General features: G+C 43.7%; 1 protein-coding gene across 4 annotated transcripts in view; it reads left to right on the forward strand.

The window, feature by feature from the left end:
* The window catches only part of CCDC120 (coiled-coil domain containing 120), a 71906-nt gene that overhangs the window by 43512 nt on the left and 16119 nt on the right, over positions 1 to 12275 (forward strand). Inside the window, exons 1-2 of one of the 4 annotated variants that reach the window (XM_075185539.1) lie at positions 4132 to 4220; positions 11629 to 11665. The gene's annotated coding sequence lies outside the window, so the exon portion shown is untranslated. Of the gene's footprint in view, positions 1 to 4131; positions 4243 to 11628; positions 11666 to 12275 lie in introns of those variants that run through there. The other 3 variants (XM_075185543.1, XM_075185540.1, XM_075185541.1) reach the window with 3 other exon arrangements.

A 12275-nucleotide genomic window follows, 5' to 3' on the forward strand; every position in this document is an offset into this window, starting at 1 on the left:
AGATTTTACCCACCTCAGTGATGCAATTTTCCACAATTGCAACATCTTGCCACGGGGCCGCGGCCAAATTGATGCCATTTGCTGCACCGCGCCCCCCTCCACTCCTCTTCCCATAGATATGCATTGCAGAAAAACCCCCAAAAGAAAACGTGTGGCATCTGTATACTTTTTATCCTTTTTATAATACTTAACCGGAAGATGATGAGAAATGATGCCAAACCCTACGTACCTGTGATTCAGTACATTTTTTCTCATGCATCTCATAGGTGTCAGCGCCCAGCACACCTTGAAATGGCATGAAATAAACATGCATGTGGACACAGCCTTACATTTTAGATGACGGCAACAGAGACAGGTGTGTCGGCCTAAATACTTAAATCCCTTTGGCAACACGGTGGCTCAGTGGTTAGCACTTCTGCCTCACAGCACTGGGGTCATGCGTTCGATTCCCGACCTTGGCCTTATCTGTGCAGAATTTGTATGTTCTCCCCGTGTTTGCGTGGGTTTCCTCCGGGTGCTCCGGTTTCCTCCTACACTCCAAAAACATACTGGTAGGTTAACTGTCTGCTATCAAATTGACCCTAGTCTGTATGTCTGTGTGTGTGTGTTAGGGAATTTAGATTGTAAGCTCCATTGAGACAGGGACTGATGTGAGTGAGTTCTCTGTACAGCGCTGCGGAATTAGTGGCGCTATATAAATAGATGATGATGATGAAATTCTCAGCAAAACCATTTAGGACGGTGCCTCGGTTGGGTCCATCCCAGCGAATATCATTATTTTTTTATCACGCGTGTGGAACTGCAAGTCCCAGCACACCCTGAAAGCCATTAACTGGTTGGCTGTGCTGATGCTTGTATTATTTCCATTTATGCACCGAGCGACACTCTCTTCGGTCATGAGAACCTTGTGTGTCTGGTGTACAGTAGAGTAAGCAAATAACTGCCCACTTGAATAGCCCAATTTCGGTGGCGCTTAAACGCAGGCAGAATTACGATTACCTAGATTAACCTTTTAGGGAAATATTATGCTCCAGCATTAATGGCCTGGATGTTGGACTCTCTATCCATTCAGAGCCCCCACCTGCTCCTCCATCAGCCCCTCTCCCTTCCTGTTTCCCACTATCCCCCCCCCCCTTTCCTCTCTTCTGTCCATGACACTACAGAACTGTTTTGTATCATAATAAGGGATGTCACTGGGACAGGATATGAGCTTCCTAGTGTCTTCAGCCAAAAGCCCCACGTGGATTAACCCTTTCCTTCCCAGTGTTCTGGAGATTATGGGACGATTTGGGAAGATTTAATGCAACGTTTTAGAAAAGAGTTCATTTCCATCGTATATCTGCACAAAGTGTATGTGTTTTGTAGGTTTTTTTTTTTTAAAGTATTTTAAAAAGCGCTGCTTTTTTATTTAACAGTTTAAAAATGCACATTACCGAAAACGTTTCTGCAAGTTGATTGCTGAGTGTGGAAGAGAATTTTTTATTTAGAAATTGACATTGGAAAAAAAAACGTAAAAAAAAATGGTGGCTTAGTGGTTAGCACTTCTGCCTCGCAGCGCTGGGGTCATGAGTTCAATTTCCGACCGTGGCCTTATCTGTGTGGAGTTTGTATGTTCTCCCCGTGTTTGCGTGGGTTTCCTCCGGGTGCTCCGGTTTCCTCCCACACTCCAAAAACATACTGGTAGGTTAATTGGCTGCTAGCAAAATTGATCCTAGTCTCTCTGTCTGTGTGTGTGTGTGTGTGTTAGGAAATTTAGACTGTAAACTCCAATGGGGCAGGGACTGATGTGAGTGAGTTCTCTGTACAGCGCTGCGGTATCAGTGGCGCTATATAAATAAATGGTGATGATGATGTTTTGCACATGTTATTCAACACGCATTAAAACATACCTCCAGCATTCTATGTCGGAGATGGAGAACTGGAACAAAGCCACGTGGAAGCACAGTAGATTGATGGACAAGCCTTCCAACAGAGGATAATAATATAAGAGAATTTAAAGTTGCTTGGGTTAGACTTAAGAGTACCCTAAGTCTGAGAAAAATCTAATGATTACATAGGGTATAAAAATGGGCAGACTAGATGGTCCACGTGGTAACAAACTCTGTGTTTCTATGTAAAGTGTTTGTGTATATTATATATAATACAGGCATATTCCTGCCACAAGATTAAAGGATGCAAATTGGCGCCAGGACAAACCATGTTGCAATGTCAGGGGTGCAAATGCTATTTTTTGTGCATGTAGGCGAAGATACTGGCTGCTTTTGCAGATAGCTCCACAAATACCGACCAGCTTTATTTTTACGCTGCTATTTAGAGTTGAACTAGGACACGCCCTCCCAACTCTAAATCTGTCTGCACGTTTTAAATCCCCCTCCCCCCTGCACAGCAAAATGGATTTACCCAGGTGCAAAATTGCACCATATAGCTGAACTCTAAACTCTGAACTCTAAATGAAGTTCCTTGTCTGCTAAATGCCATATTCACAGTGTCACATTAAGCTGCTTTTCATTTTCCTGCGCTTTTACCTAGCGGAATAACTTGGATCGATTTATTTAATTTGTGTAAATAAATTGCAGTTCATTCAGCTTACTGCATGTGGAAAATAGTAGAAAAAGCAGACGACCACTATTATGCGCTATATTTGTTGCTATTAGCACTGATAACCAGTTTGGTAGCACAGGAGGTGAGTGCCATTTTGTTGTGGTTTTTATTTTATGTAGGCAATTTTATGCAGCTCTCTGGTAGTGTAGGGGACTAAATTAGTTTAGCATTGAAAGGGTTAACTGTGGTTGCCCCTGACCTCTGTTCGAAGGGTTAAGTATCTGCGTTCTTCTTGGACACTTGCAGTGGAGGTGTATTTAATTCACTGGCAGTGGAGGGTCTAGGTGTCTGTGTACAGGGTTCTGGCAGTGATTGAGTTAAGTGCCTGTGTCTGGGGCAGCAAAGGGGTTAAGCCTGTAGGTCTCTGGCCTGGGAGACTATTGCCTGAGGTATGGGCATCTTTTTAGTGAAAGGATTCATTAACAGTGACCGTGGACTTTGACAGTGAATGGGTTAAATATCTGTGCCAATGGGCTGTGGCAGTGAGTGTGTTAATAACTTGGTCCTTCTGGCAGCCCTGGCATCGAATAGGTTAAGTACTTGTGTCTATGGGTCTCTGGCAATTAAGGTGTTAAGCACCTGTAACCATGGACTCTGGCATTAAATGGGTTAAGCACCTGCTCCCATGAGGTCTGGAAGCAAGTGGGCAAAATGTATCTGGGGCCCTGGCTTTACATGGGTTAAGTACCTGTACCCATGGGCCCTGGCATTACATGGGTTAAGTACCTGCTCCCATGGGCCATGGCATTACATGGGTTAAGCACCTGTACCCATGGGCTCTGGCATTACATGGGTTAAGCACCTGCCCCCATTGGCTCTGGCAGTGAATGGGTTAAGTACCTTCTCCCATGGGCCCTGGCAGTGACTGGGTTAAGCACCTGCCCCCATGGGCTCTGGCAGTGAATGGGTTAAGCACCTGCCCCCATGGGCTCTGGCAGTGAATGGGTTAAGCACCTGCCCCCATGGGCTCTGGCAGTGAATGGGTTAAGCACCTGCCCCCATGGGCTCTGGCAGTGAATGGGTTAAGTACCTTCTCCCATGGGCTCTGGCAGTGAATGGGTTAAGTACCTTCTCCCATGGGCCCTGGCAGTGAATGGGTTAAGCACCTGCCCCCATGGGCTCTGGCAGTGAATGGGTTAAGCACCTGCCCCCATGGGCTCTGGCAGTGAATGGGTTAAGTACCTGCCCCCATGGGCTCTGGCAGTGAATGGGTTAAGTACCTTCTCCCATGGGCTCTGGCAGTGAATGGGTTAAGCACCTGTACCCATGGGCTCTGGCAGTGAATGGGTTAAGCACCTGCCCCCATGAGCTCTGGCAGTGAATGGGTTAAGTACCTGCCCCCATGGTTCCCTGGCTGTGCACATCCCAGGTGTCTGTGGGGCTCTGGCACTGAAGGGGTCAATTCCCCATTTCTGGAATTTTTGGAATTCAGAACCTTGAGGTCGGACTGTACCACCGCACAGACAGGTCTGCTGGGGGAGGGAGATCGAGGACAACCTCTCCAGTGAATGGTTTGATCTCCTAGCCCTGGCTCCCCCCGGATGAATGGTGAGATGGTACGTTCCGCTGGAAGCTCCTGTGTGAGCAGAGAGAGCAGGTTGGTACCTGCGGCCGGAGAGGTGAGATCAGAGCCGGGCTCATGTATGTGTGTGATACATTGTATCTGTCATATGCTGTGTGTTCTGTGTTCTATAGTGTCTGATACATTGTAACTGTCTGATGTGTATTCTGTGCTTTATAGTGTGTGATATATGTCTGATACATTGTATATAGCATGCCTGTGTTTACCATGTATCTGTCTGATATGTCATATATTGTGTTCTATAGTGTGTGATATATGTCTGATACATTGTATATAGCATGCCTGTGTTTACCATGTATCTGTCTGATATGTCATATACTGTGTTCTATAGTGTGTGATATATGTCTGATACATTGTATATAGCATGCCTGTGTTTACCATGTATCTGTCTGCTATGTCATATATTGTGCTGCCTGTGTTATTTAGTGTGTGATATATGTATATAATATGTCTATGTATATAATTTATCAGAGATCTTATGTTTACCAGCCATCTATCTGATACATTGTATATAATATGGTTATGTACTATATATATATATATATATATATATATATATATATATATATGTGTGTATCAGAGATCTTATGTTTACCAGGCATCTATCTGACACACCATATATAATATGATTGTGTGCTGTGCACCCGGTTACTGTGTATCTGTCTGATACAATGTATATTACATGCCTGTGTTTACACTCTTTAGAACAGCCTGTGTGCTGTGTATTTACCTGAAACCTACACTTTGTACTAATAATGCATTGTGTATGTCTGTGTGTACATAGGTTGCATGTGTGTAATGCACACCTGCGTGTTTGTCATATGTATATTATTTTATCTGTGTATGATAATTATATAGCTAATAGATTATATGTTACTGTGTGTATAATATACAGAATAATGGACACCTACTGTACTTTATAAGGATATTGCAAGTCACAGAGGAATGTTCCCTGACCATATAAAGTCACAAGGCTGACAGCTGAGGGCACTTGTACAGGTCACTGAGATCCGAGGTGGCTTTAAATTATCCATAATAATTACAGCAGAGAGTGTATTATTCCTTATATAATACACCAGTTGTCCTCATGAACAGTGAAACATAAATATATCAGAACCTACTATTTCTACAGATAACTGTATTTGATATATATATATATGTGTGTATATATATATATATATATATATAATTACACACACACACACACACACGTCTGTGTTGAATGTACCAGCCGCTCTACATGTCAGACACAATGTTTACACTCGTCCCCAGTCCTGCGGATGTGGAGACATAATGGACTTGTCAGTCTGACATCAGCTACAACCGTTTCATCATATGCTGTAAGTCAGGGTAATCGCTCATCTAGTTATTGTTTGACTGACAGGTTGTGAATCACATGTTCCACATTCCTGGATGCTTAGACAAAATGTAAAACCGAGTATAGGATATCTGCACGATCGGGCCCTACGTGTTCCCTGTCTCAGTGCATCACAACTAGTTGCTACAAGTTCTTACCTGTCTCGCTTTGGCTTCCACTGAAGCTTTTGAAGCTGTTGTAGTTTTATAAACAAGAAATAAGATTAATTATTTTTTTTCTTTTTCTCTTGGCCGTCCAAAATTCTGTCCTTTTTTAAACTGCACCATTCCCAAGACCCAGTGAACAGATGTACGTACACTTGGGGAATATCAGAGACCTTTGCACTATTTGCTCAGTCTGCTTTAGGTAGTGTTGATATTGATGTGTGTGTTGAGATTTTTCAATATTTTCCACTTAAGCAATTTTAAGAGCTTTTAAAGGGCATTTTTTTTTGTTTTAGAAACATCTGTAACTATCTATGAGAACGGTCAGGTCTGAGAGATTAGACTGCGGAAGATGTGTAGTAAATGTGATATAACAAGGAATAGGAGCAAGTAATGGACGATAGAATGTGCGAAATGCGTCGGGTCCAAGGAAGATACAATGTGCAGAGCGTGGGAAAATAACCGTGTCCTAAGGTGTAGGCTAAGCGGCATCTTGATGTTGAGGATTTACGTGTTGTGGGCACAATTTATATTAGCTGATCTTCCTTCTTGTGTTCGTATTGGAGAAAGCTTTTGCTCTTGTTCTGCATGGGCACTCGATTTAGGTGCTGCGTTAATGGTATCGACTCTAGAAGTCCTCTAAAGCTATCTATAGGTCTGTCCTGGACGTATTTGCTTGTTGTTGGTGGATATTGTTTGTAAATTGCTGGCACCACCAGAGTGCAAGAACCGTCCAAAATCTTACAGCTTAGGATAAAAACCCCGGAATGACCCTGTATACTTGTAACCCAGCCAACAGCTAGAGGATGATCGACTGCAGTCAATATTACTGCTACTCTTTATTTGTAAAGTACCAACGCATTATGAAGCTCTGTACAGTTGAGGTAATCCTGAACATACCATGAATATCAATTACTGAGGTCACAGGTCTCTCTTAAAGGTGATGCAGAGAATTAAACCCAATTCTCGGCGCTCTTTTTAAAGGGTTACGCCACTCGAAAAATTTTGTCGCCTAATTAAAATCACTATAATGGGTACTAAGACATATTGAAATAATTCCTCTTAGTTGAAATAGGGCTTTTTCCTGAAATGATGTAATAAAAATGGAGAACACACTGTTGCTGCCATTTGAGAATAACTGAACTTGCTTAGCAACAGCTGTAACCACAGAAACAAACTGGAGACTTCCATTGTTTCCATGGTTACAGATGTTACTAAGGAATGTCTGTTATTCACAACCTGTCTAATGGCAACAACAGTGTGTTTCTAAGTTTCAGTAGGTGATTTCTGACAGAAGTCCTATTTCAAGTTTCGGGGGAAATATTCTGAACACGTGAAAGTGACTCCCAATGTGTAGACGTTTTCTTACAGTAATAACATCGTTAATATTACCTAAAACTACACTTTTAAATTTTGGGTCGCTTTCGCCTTGTAGCTACTTAGGATTTATTTGATAAAATGGTACAAAATACCCAAATGTGCTGTAACCAATCAACTGGGCTATAACAAATGACAGCTATAACCTAACCTTTTTGTTTACTTTTTTTTTTTTTTTAAAGAACTTTATTTATGTTTACAGAAGAAGAAATTATACAACAAATGCCAGTAATCAAGATGATAAGAATTGCATAAGTAGTTAAACGGGATATACAGTCAATGGCTGGAAACCAGATATCAGAAAACGGTGCCCGTCTGTTTGGGCACACCCCAAATCCTCTTCCCCCTCCCCTAAAAAGACCTTGTATTGCCATATGGGTAGCTCACCATAGGTAGCGGGATATACCTAAATTGAGGTAGTTGAGAGAGATACAGTACTTTGTGCGGTCAGGTCCTTCAAAGTCAGGGGCTGGCAGGGCTGAGGGGCCATCTGCTCCCCCCTTCCCCCTTCCTAGCCGAGTGCTCCCTACTCCCAGCTACACCCCCCCCCCCCCCCCACCCCCACCTGCTTTACGTCCCAGACTTGCAGATAGCGATATCCTTATAGCTGGTAGTCGGCAGGAGAGGAGCAACGTAATTTACCTTTACCTGGCGCATCCAGAAAGGGATGGGGGGGCTACTTTCTCCTTAGTCTTTAGCCTAATTAATAAAAGAGGACACCCCCGAAACCCTGTTTAACAGCGCGTTAAGGAATATTGGTGAGACATTGATTGGGTTGTACACCTGTATTTAAGAACAAGTTTGAAAAGACCAGGGGGGTATATTTACTAAACTGCGGGTTTGAATAAGTGGAGATGTTGGCTATACCAACCAATCGGATTCTAGCTATCATGTATTTAGTACATTGTACAAAATGACAGCTAGAATCTGATTGGTTGCTATAGGCAACATCTCCACTTTTTCAAACCCGCAGTTTAGTAAATATACCCCCTAGAAATCTGTCCGCAGCTAACTGCCTATTAAGAAACTTAAGGCTGTGAGTATAACTTTCCATTGGAGATATTAAAGGGACAGTCCCCTTCTCAGACCGTTCCCCTGTATATGTCCAATGGTGATCCCTCACCTGCCAGGAACACTCCCCTGTTACCTGAACCCCAGAGTCTCATAGTTCCTGGAACGGTGCAGGATGACTATATAAATGCCTCAGGCCCTGCAAAATTTGCATCAACTTAAGAATGAAATGCAAGCAGCAAATGGAGCCCTGGATGTGGCACTAGATGTTATTTCATATTGATCTGTCTGTGGCACAATGAGAGCATTCTTCTCTGCAGCATAATTTGTAGATGGGACCCAGGTGGTTGTAGAACTGATCCTGTGTAATGTAACTCAACTCCTTCCAGAGAGACAATATTCTTCCTGTTACTAGCGGACCAGCTCTCATAAGTGAGGACTGCATTACTGTCAGAGGAGTAGAAGATGAAAAAACAGTCAGTATTTAACTTATGTGCAAAACAGAAAACTCATTTGCACCCCTTGCATTGTAACATGGTTTTGTCCGGGAGACTGAAATAAGAAACTTCTTAATGTAAGATCCTTAATGAATCGGGCCCCAGTTGAAGTACATTAAATAACTTGCTGTAAACCAATAAAAAAAAAAAAATGTTAAGGAAAAAATGAGTTCGGCACCCTGTACCAAAGACTCAAACCCAGGCCAGGGCCTGATTGAAGCCCCCTTGGGGCCCCAGGCAACATACTAGTTTTGGTCCCCTCTCCCTTCTCCATTTGCTAAAATACACAGAGAGAGGAGTAATCTGGGCCACCCAATGCCCACCGGGCCCTGAGCGGCATCCTAGGTTGGCTAGTGGATCACTCGGCACTGAGCCTTGTCACTCCGGCCAGTGACCCTTCGTTCTGTAACCAGTGATGATTCTGGGCTCTGCTGGTCCCTGTCCCCCCCTGTCCCCTCACCCCCCAGAAAATCTATATTCATTTAAAAACCACAAACTGTATACGTAAGATGTGGACAGTGGAGTTTCCTGGGGGGATAGGGATATATTGTACAGGAAACCTGGATAGTATTCTGGCCAGGGAGACGAAGCAGCTGCTCAGTGAGTCAGCGAGCCGGGCCTGGCATGTCCCCACTTGCTGGGTGTTTGTGTGCTCCTGTGTGTTGAGTAAGAACTGTGGATATCACTGACACTTCCTGCAGGGATTGGACACCGTCCAGGTATTAACCTGTGCTGGTGAGGCCAGGGGAGTGCAGTCCTGCCGGGGATGGAGCACGTGGTATGACATCATGCAGTCCCCTGGAGAGCTGACGGTGACATCGTGCAGAGAGCTGACGGTGACCTTGTGAAGTGAGCTCATCGTGTTTACCCAGAGAGCTTAGGGTGACTTAATAACTGAAGGTGGCCTGGTTCCCTGGGATGAACCTACTGACCTCTACATGGGCGCTGGGTCAGGGTCGTATGAACCACTTAGGCTCCATTGGCACGGACAGTTGGGACAACATGCAGGTGTACACTACCCAGAGGCAGTTAGAGGCTAACTAACTGTGCCCTATGTTGGCGTCTCTCTCCGTAGAGCCCACAGGATGGGGCAGGACAAAATGTTAGGGCATGAAAGGATACAATCAACAAAAATAAAAACACAAATCTATCCCCCCCCCCCCCCTTATTTCCTCATTTTACATTGACACCTAAGTAATTAAATGTCATGTTTATTTTAAATCCAAAGCAAGTGTCAGTACTTTGTAACGGTTAAACAACGCACCGCGGCGAAGGATCAACTGGATCGTCGGTGCTATTGTGTTACCGATCTCTGTTTGTTCATGAACAACTCAGCATTCTGCATCGCGATGTGACTTTTGCTACACTAAAGTCTCCCCCACCTGCAGACAGTGTATGAATCGGGAGGGGAGGGTATTAGATGAGGAAGTGTTGGGGGGAGGGGAGGGAGCAGCGAGTTTATTGAAGTCTGGTAGTTGTGTGGTGGAACCGACTTAGGTGTGTTCATAGAGAGATATTAACAGGCGGGGAGTGTAGGAATTATAATTGTGCAATTACACTGGTGACATCAGTACATTGGACACTGCCAGCAACACAGGCTCTTATTTGTACCTGGAAACTCGTTGACGTCCCGTTCAAAGACCTGCCCTTGTGAATCACCAGGTTCTACTCTTCCACAGAACCTGTCCTCCAGATAATGTAGGTGAACGTTACATAATGCGCTGGTCACGGCACGTAGTGATACATGTGACCTGTGGTTGGTATCGTTGGCAGCAGCGGTGGAGTCACAGGGTTGGATATTTAAAAATTCCAGAGTTGCACATGTAGTGGATGGAAAGTCCCGGGGTAAATGTATCGAGCTGCGATAGTGAAAATCCCGCGATTTTCTTGGGCTAGATGTATTAACCTGAGATTTGATGTAAAATCGCCAGAGATGAGTTATTGTAAAAATCTCTGGTTTCAAATTGGCGGCAAATCGTTGTCCTGATTTATTATTTCTCTTCCTACTCCTAGCTATACAAATCTCCAAATGTATGAAGCTGCGATTTTGCAAACCTGACCGAGTTTCAAATAAAAATCGACAGATACAACACGCTGCTTTCTAGATGCAAGATTGCCGAACACATCGCAGTCACTCTGCAGGGCTATACAGCCGCAGGGCCCGACGGCTGTCAAAAGTTTAAAAATAGATGTCTGTTTTTAACAAAAAAATATATGGGGTCCCCCCTCTAAGCACTGTTAACCCTAGTGCTGCCAGCCTACTGCTGGTTGCGCAGAAATCTGGGAAAAAAATTGCGTGGGGTCCACTTGATTTTCACGCAACCAGCACTAGGCTGGCACCGCTAGGGTTAATAGATCTTAGAGAGGGACCCCACGCATTTTTTTTTCTTTAAATAATGTTGGTGAGCCTAAAATCGACAGTTTTGCATGTAAAACTTGCAAGCAATCAGAAAGAAGTCTTGTCTTTTAAATGGCGATTTTTCAGCTAAACACGGGAGAGTTTGAAATTGTCGCAGATCGCGAGAGATGAACAACGATTTTTGAAGTTCAGACTAAAAATCGCTACTTAATACATATAGCGACTTTGGGATTCAAATCGCCGGTTATCTCCCGCGATTTAAAATAGCTGAAAAAAAATCGGACCTTGGTTGGTTGCACCGGGCATGCTGGAACTTGCAGTCCCCCCCCCCAAGTGTGGAGCAACGTATGGCTGAAAATGTTGCAACTTCATCTTGGCGCAGTTGGTTTGACAGCGGTTGTCTTCGATTAGACATTTTGAACGTGCCTACTCTCTGTCATTCTACTATCCTTTAGGCTCCTTGCATTGTCCATCAATTAGTTTGAGAATCTTGCATTATAATACTTTTCTGAATGTTCTGGTAGTTTACTCATGTAGGCAACTTCTCTTGTTTAACTTCGAGTGGTCCTTTTAATAAAGTTTTGACAGTACTATAAATTATACAATATTACTACACTGAGTCCTAATCTGTACCGAGAATATGTAATATTAATATGCTGTGTCTTCTCTCCTGGTCCTAGATTCAGAGGTGAATGGCTGTTTGCTGGATCATACACGGTGAGTGATACTCAGTATATTGTATGTGTTTGGGGTTAGGGGGATTCCTGGCGCGATACTGGCACTTTGATAGACCTGTTGGTTATACCGACCGGTTAATGACGCAGGCGCACTAAGACGTAAGGAGACAAGACGCCAATTAGCTGGCAGATGTTTCCTGTGCCTTGGCATGAGGAAGCCCAGTTAATGGTGCTGTTTATACTGCCACAATACCTGTCCTGTTGGATCCATCTCAGGACGGCAAATACATTGATATAAGGAACTAGTTTTTCATGCATGAATTACATTTTTTTTTTTTTTCACTTTTTGTTTTTAGATATATTTAAATATTATTCAAAACTTTATTTTTTTACAAAGTGGCGTTGAAGCTCCATGCGCAAATGTGGGCTTTCCCGACCATGGCCTTATCTGTGTGGAGTTTGTATGTTCTCCCGTGTTTGCGGGGGTTTCCTCCGGGTGCTCCGGTTTCCTCCCACACTCCAAAAAAACATACTGGTGGGTTAATTGGCTGCTATCAAATTGACCTTAGTCTCCCTCGGTCTGTGTGTGTATGTTAGGGAATTTAGACTGTAAGCTCCAACTGAGCAGGTACTGATGCAAGTGAGTTTTT

The sequence above is a fragment of the Mixophyes fleayi genome, chromosome 9 (assembly GCF_038048845.1).
Source record: "Mixophyes fleayi isolate aMixFle1 chromosome 9, aMixFle1.hap1, whole genome shotgun sequence".
NCBI lineage: Eukaryota > Metazoa > Chordata > Amphibia > Anura > Limnodynastidae > Mixophyes > Mixophyes fleayi.